Source organism: Procambarus clarkii, chromosome 77 (genome assembly GCF_040958095.1).
Source record: "Procambarus clarkii isolate CNS0578487 chromosome 77, FALCON_Pclarkii_2.0, whole genome shotgun sequence".
NCBI lineage: Eukaryota > Metazoa > Arthropoda > Malacostraca > Decapoda > Cambaridae > Procambarus > Procambarus clarkii.
The window spans coordinates 11,834,919-11,841,313 of NC_091226.1; positions in this window are offsets into that span (position 1 = coordinate 11,834,919).

Genomic DNA, 6,395 nt, shown 5'->3' on the forward strand with positions numbered 1-6,395 from the left:
CCTCGTTTCAAACTTTTCCAGTTTCCTTGTGTTTCTTCAGGTGGGGACTCAATGATTGTGGAGCATACTTCAAGACTGGTCTCATGTAGGCAGTGTAAAGTACCCTAAAAGCCTTCTCACTTAGGTTTCTGAATAACTTTTGCCAGTGCAGAGTGTGCTGCTGTTGTTATCCTTTATATATGTGCCTCAGGAGTTAGATTAGGTGTTACATCCACTCCCTGGTCTCATTCTCGAATCGTCATAGGTAGGCACTTCCCCTTCACTTTTGTACTGTCTCTTTGTTCTCCTATCACATAATCCCAATTCCATAACTTTACATTTGCTCGTGTTGAACTCCAGTAACCATTTCTCTGACCATCCCTGCAACCTGTTCAACCCTCTTAGAGGAATCTATAATCCTCATCTGTCATAACTCTTCTCGGTAATTTTGGGGCATCTGCGAACATCGACATGAAAGATTCTACTCCTGTAAACATGTCATTTACGTAATTTAGAAACAGAATTAGTCCCAGCACCGACCCTTGAGGTACTCCACTCATTACTGTTCACTGGTCCGACTTCTCGCCCTTTACCATTATTTTCTGGCTCCTTCCTGTTAGATACTCACCTAATTTTGCGTGCGGGGGTCCAGCTTTGTCTTTTTGGTCCCGCCTCTCAACTGTCAATCAACTGGTGTACAGATTCCTGAGCCTACTGGGCTCTATCATATCTACATTTGAAACTGTGTATGGAGTCAGCCTCCACCACATCACTTTCTAGAGCATTCCATTTATTAACTACTCTGACACAAAAAAAAAAAATTTCTAACGTCTCTGTGGCTCATCTGGGTACTAAGTTTCCACCTGTGTCCCCATGTTCGCGTTCCACCCGCACTAAAGAGCTTGTCTTTGTCAACCCTGTCAATTCCCTCTAATTACTCACCTAATTTTGCGTGCGGGGGTCCAGCTTTGTCTTTTTGGTCCCGCCTCTCAACTGTCAATCAACTGGTGTACAGATTCCTGAGCCTACTGGGCTCTATCATATCTACATTTGAAACTGTGTATGGAGTCAGCCTCCACCACATCACTTTCTAGAGCATTCCATTTATTAACTACTCTGACACTAAAAAAAAAAAAATTTCTAACGTCTCTGTGGCTCATCTGGGTACTAAGTTTCCACCTGTGTCCCCATGTTCGCGTTCCACCCGCACTAAAGAGCTTGTCTTTGTCAACCCTGTCAATTCCCCAGAGAATTTTGTAGGTGGTTATCATGTCTCCCCTTACTCTTCTGTTTTCCAGGGTTGTGAGGTTCAGTTCCCTTAGCCTTTCCTCGTAACTCATTCCTCTCAGTTCCGGGACTAGTCTGGTGGCATACCTCTGAATCTTCTCTAACTTCGTCTTGTGTTTAACTAGGTATGGACTCCAGGCTGGAGCTGCATAATCCAGGATTGGTCTTACTTAAGTGGTATACAGGGTCCTGAACGATTCCTTACACAAGTTTCTAAAGGCAGTTCTTATATTGGCCAGTCTAGCATATGCCGCTGTTGATATCCTTTTGCTGTGGGCCTCTGAGGACAGGTTCGGCGTGATATCGACCCCCAGATCTTTCTCTCTATTTGACTCTTGTAGGATTTCACCTCCCAGATGGTATCTTGTGTTCAGCCTTCTGCTCCCTTCGCCTAATTTCATTACTTTACACTTTCCTGAGTTGAACTTTAGCAGCCATTTTTTAGACCATTCCTCTAGTTTGTCCAGGTCGTCCTGTAGTCTCTGTCTATCTTCATCTGTTTTGATTCTTCTCATAATTTTTGCATCGTCTTCAAACATTGAGAGGAATGAGTCTATACCCTCAGGAAGGTCGTTTACAAGTACTAGAAACAGGATGGGTCCGAGTACAGAGCCCTGTGGGACTCTGCTGGTGACATCTCGCCACTCTGATGCCTCCCCCTTCACTGTTACTCGCTGTTTCCTATTGCTTAGATACTCCCTTATCCACTGGAGCACCTTACCTTTTACTCCTGCCTGCTGCTCCAACTTTTGTAACAGCCTTTTGTGAGGTACTGTGTCAAAGGCTTTCTGACTGTCCAAGAAAATGCAGTCTGCCCACCCTCTCTTTCCTACCTAATTTGTGTTGCTTGGTCATAGAATTCTATTAGGCCTGTGAGGCACTATTTACCATCTCTAAACTCATGCTGGTGGTGTGTTACAAAGCTGTTTCCCTCCAAATGCTCTACGAGCCTTTTCCTCACAATCTTCTCCGTCACCTTGCATGGTATACAAGTTAGGGAAACTGGCCTGTAGTTCAGTGCCTCCTGCTTGTCACCCTTTTTGTAAATTGGGACTGCATTAGCTGTCTTCCAGCTTTCCGGAAGGTTTCCCGTTCCCAGTGACCTGTTATACACCATAGAGAGTGGCACACTTAGTGCTTCTGCACCTTCTTTTAGAATCCACTGTGAGATTCTGTCAGGCCTAACAGCCTTTGATACATTCAGCTCCAACAGATTCCTTTTGACGTCATCACTAGTGAGGTAAATTTCCTCCAAGGTTGTTCGGTTTGCCTCCTCATTTAGTGCAGGGACCTCTCCTTCTCCTATTGTGAAGACCTCCTAGAATCTCCTGTTGAGTTCTTCACACACCTCTTTATCGTTCTCTGTGTATCTGTTCTCCCTTTCCCTCAGTTTCATCACTTGTTCCTTCACTGCTGTTTTCCTCCTGATGTGGCTGTAGAGCAGTTTTGGTTGGGTCTTGGCTTTACTCGCGATGTCATTTTCATTCTGCCTCTCTGCTTCTCTCCTCACTCTGATGTACTCATTTCTGGCCCTCTGGTATTTCTCCCTGCTCTCTGGCGTTCTGCTGTTCCTGTAGTTTCGCCATGTTCTTTTACTCAATTGCGTCACTGCTGCACATTCCTGCTTGAACCACGGATTCTTCTGTTGCTTTTCATTTTTCACTTTATTTACTGGGATTAACCTGTCTGCAGCCTCCTGACACTTCTGAGCGACATTATCCATCATATCCTGTACAGTCTTTTCTCTGAGTTCTGTTTCCCCATGGTATTCCCATTAGGAAGTTCCTCATCTTGTCATATTTTCCTCTTCGGTAATTTAGTCTTTTTCCTTCCAATCCCATCCTTGGATAGGTTATCCCTACTTCTACAAGATAGTCAAATATCAGTACACTGTGGTCACTCATTCCTATGGGGGCTTCATATTTGACTTCCCTTATTTCTGAGCCACTTAAGGTGAAAATCAGGTCGAGTCTATCTGGTTCGTCATTTCCTCTCATTCTTGTGGGCCCCTTGACATGTTGGCTCCGAAAGTTCCTTGTACTCACTTTGAAAAGTTTAGATCTCCATGTGTCTTCACCTCCATGTGGGTCCCCATTCTCCCAGTCTATCTTTCCATGGTTGAAATCGCCCATGATCAAGAGTCTGGATCCAGTCCTGCAAGCAACTGAAGCTGCTCTCTCTATTATGTTAATGGTAGCCATGTTGTTTCTGTCGAACTCTTGTCTAGGTCTTCTGTCATTTAATGGAGGGTTGTAAATGACTGCCACTATTATCTTAGGTGCACCCATTGTCATAGTTCCTGTTATGTAATCTCCGAATCCGTCGCAGGTCGGAATTTCCATCTCTTCAAAGCTCCAGTCCTTCCATATCACCAAAGCCACTCTTCCTCCTCCTCTCCCATTTCTCTCTTTCCTTACTATATAAAAGTCCTTTTGAAACACAGCATTTGTTATGACTCCTGACAATTTTGTTTCTGTGAGTCCTATTACATCTGGGTTTTCTTCTTGCACCCTTTCTGCCAGTTCACTTGCTTTGTTGGTAATCCCATCGATGTTTGAGTAAATTACCTTGAAGCTCACTTTCCTATGTCCATTTTCACCCACCCTCCCCACTAGTGCAGGAAGCTGTTACATGGGCATTGCTGCTTGGGTAGGCTCATCCTTCTGTGGGGTAGTTACCAGGGGTTCTGAGGGAGGTGGGGGTGGGGGGGGGAAGGAGGGGAAGGGGGAGGATGGCTTAAAACTGGGGTGGGGGATGGAGGAGTTAGTTCATGTCTGGGCCGGCTTGGGGCAGGAGGAAGACCAGGGGGTGGGAGGGAAGGGGGTACTCGGGGTAGGGAGGGAGGATGGAATTGGGTGGAATGGTGGAACTCCCCACCTATAGGGTGGTGAGTTGGGATGTTGCAGTCCCCTCTGAGGTTCCCGAGGTGCTGGGTTGGGGTTCCACACTCCCCTCTGATATTGCTGGGTTGGGGGTTGAGGTTCCCTGTCTCCCTTCCCTCAGCCTGCGCCTTTTCCTTGCATCTGCTGCCTGTATTATCTCTGTCCCGGTCATGTCCCTCTGAAGGAATACCTGTCTGTAATTTGTTACATATTTCAGTTTGCTCTTTTTTTGCTAGTATGTCCTCTATGATGCACTCGTTTTTGAGCACTACCTTGATCGACCGGTCTCTGTCTTTGTTGTACTGGCCAATCCGGAAAAACTTTTCTATGTCTGTTTCAGCCCCTTCCAGACCTATCTCCTTTAGTATCCCTGCCACTGCAGCTTTGTCCTTAGACCTCCATTCTTTCCTTGTGGAACCCTCTTGTTCCTTAACACTTATCACTACTGCAGCTCCTTTTCCTTTCCAGTAACTGGCTCGTGCATCTAGCTGCCTCGTGTGAGGTTACTGCTTTCATTACAACACCCTTGACTGTGGACATTGCTCCTGGGCACTTCAGCATTTCAGCAAAGGTGGCACCCATTGTAGGGGTCCCTGCCATTGCTACATCTCCTGGTACCTGGGGGTTGGTCCCCTGGGCCTCAGTCTGAGGAGATCCTTTTTTAAGGTTTTTTATCTCCTCTTGTGCTGCCTCTAGTTCATTCTGCAGTTTATTTATGAGTCCTCTCATGTCTTTCAGTTCCTCAGTGATTTCCCTCCATGCGCGAACAGTCATCTCCATGTATGACTCGTCCTGTTCCTCTCCTCCACCTGTGTTCTGTTTTCTTACCATCCTGCTTGATCCCTTTTCTTTTCCCTAGCGTTTGTTAGTCTACACTAACCTCAGTGTGAGTGTGTGTTTGTTTGTGTGTGTGTGTGTGTGTGTGTGTGTGGTGTGTGTGTGTGTGTGTGTGTGTGTGTGTGTGTGTGTGTGTGTGTGTGTGTGTGTGTGTGTGTGTGTGTGTGTGTGTATGTGTGTGTGTGTGTGTGTGTACTCACCTAGTTGTACTCACCTAGTTGTGTTTGCGGGGGTTGAGCTCTGGCTCTTTGGTCCCGCCTCTCAACCGTCAATCAACAGGTGTACAGATTCCTGAGCCTAAGCCTCCACCACATCACCCCCTAATGCATTCCATTTGTCAACCACTCTGACACTAAAAAAGTTCTTTCTAATATCTCTGTGGCTCACTTGGGCACTCAGTTTCCACCTGTGTCCCCTTGTGCGTGTTCCCCTTGTGTTAAATAGACTGTCTTTATCTACCCTATCAATTCCCTTCAGAATCTTGAATGTGGTGATCATGTCCCCCCTAACTCTTCTGTCTTCCAACGAAGTGAGGTCTAATTCCCGTAATCTCTCCTCGTAGCTCATACCTCTCAGCTCGGGTACTAGTCTGGTGGCAAACCTTTGAACCTTTTCCAGTTTAGTCTTATGCTTGACTAGATATGGACTCCATGCTGGAGCCGCATACTCCAGGATTGGTCTGACATATGTGGTATATAATGTTCTGAAAAATTCCTTACACAATTTTCTAAAGGCCGCTCTTATGTTAGACAACCTGGCATATGCTGCTGATGTTATCCTCTTGATATGAGCTTCAGGGGACAGGTCTGGCGTGATATCAACCCCCAGGTCTTTCTCTCTCTCTGACTCTTGAAGTATCTCATCTCCCTAATGATACCTTGTATCTGGTCTCCTGCTTTCTACCCCTATCTTCATTACATTACATTTGCTTGGGTTGAACTCTAACAGCCATTTGTTCGACCATTCCTGCAGCTCGTCCAGGTTCTTGAAGCCTCAAGCTGTCCTCCTCTGTCTTAATCCTTCTTATAATTTGGCGTCGTCAGCAAACATTGAGAGGAATGAGTCTATACCCTCTGGGAGATCATTTACGTATATCAGAAACAGGATAGGTCCAATCACAGAGCCCTGTGAGACTCCACTGGTGACTTCACGCCATTCTCAGGTCTCACCCCTCACTGTAACTCTCTGCTTCCTATTGCTTAGGTACTCCCTTATCCACTGGAGCGCCCTACCAGTCACTCCTGCCTGTTTCTCCAGCTTATGCATCAACCTTTTATGGGGTACTGTGTCAAAGGCTTTCCGACAGTCCAAAAAATGCAGTCAGCCCATCCTTCTTTTTCTTGCTTAATCTTTGTCACCTAATCGTAGAATTCTATCAAGCCTGTAAGGAAAGATTTACCCCCCCCCCCT